This window comes from Haliaeetus leucocephalus, unplaced genomic scaffold (genome assembly GCF_000737465.1).
Source record: "Haliaeetus leucocephalus isolate CR32 unplaced genomic scaffold, Haliaeetus_leucocephalus-4.0 Scaffold351, whole genome shotgun sequence".
Classification (NCBI taxonomy): Eukaryota; Metazoa; Chordata; class Aves; order Accipitriformes; family Accipitridae; genus Haliaeetus; species Haliaeetus leucocephalus.
The window spans coordinates 126,425-126,667 of NW_010972787.1; the positions used below are offsets into that span (position 1 = coordinate 126,425).

The 243-nt window shown below is 81.1% G+C and overlaps 1 protein-coding gene across 4 annotated transcripts in view; it reads left to right on the plus strand.

Moving 5' to 3' along the window:
• ATM (ATM serine/threonine kinase) overlaps positions 1–243 on the plus strand; it is an 86,358-nt gene continuing 86,115 nt past the window's right edge. For all 4 annotated transcript variants that reach the window (XM_010572590.1, XM_010572591.1, XM_010572593.1 and 1 more), the window contains exon 1: positions 1–39. The gene's annotated coding sequence lies outside the window, so the exon portion shown is untranslated. The remainder of the gene's footprint in view (positions 40–243) is intronic.

Here is a 243-nt window from a genome sequence, read left to right on the forward strand (position 1 = left end):
CCCCGGCCGGCTCCCGCTGCTCCGCCACGCCGCTCGGAGGTGAGCCCGCTGCTGTCCTCCCCTTCCGACCCGCACCAGGCCGCGGTGGCGACGCGGCCTCTCCCCGCGCCCGAGGCTCCGTGGCCCTGAGGGGGCTGCTCGGCCTTCCCCTTCCCCGGGCTCGAGTGCTGGCGGGGGGGTGGTGAGCCCGGCCCTTAGCCCCGCCGCCCGGCGGCGGCTGAGGTGAGGGGCCCGGGCCCGGGC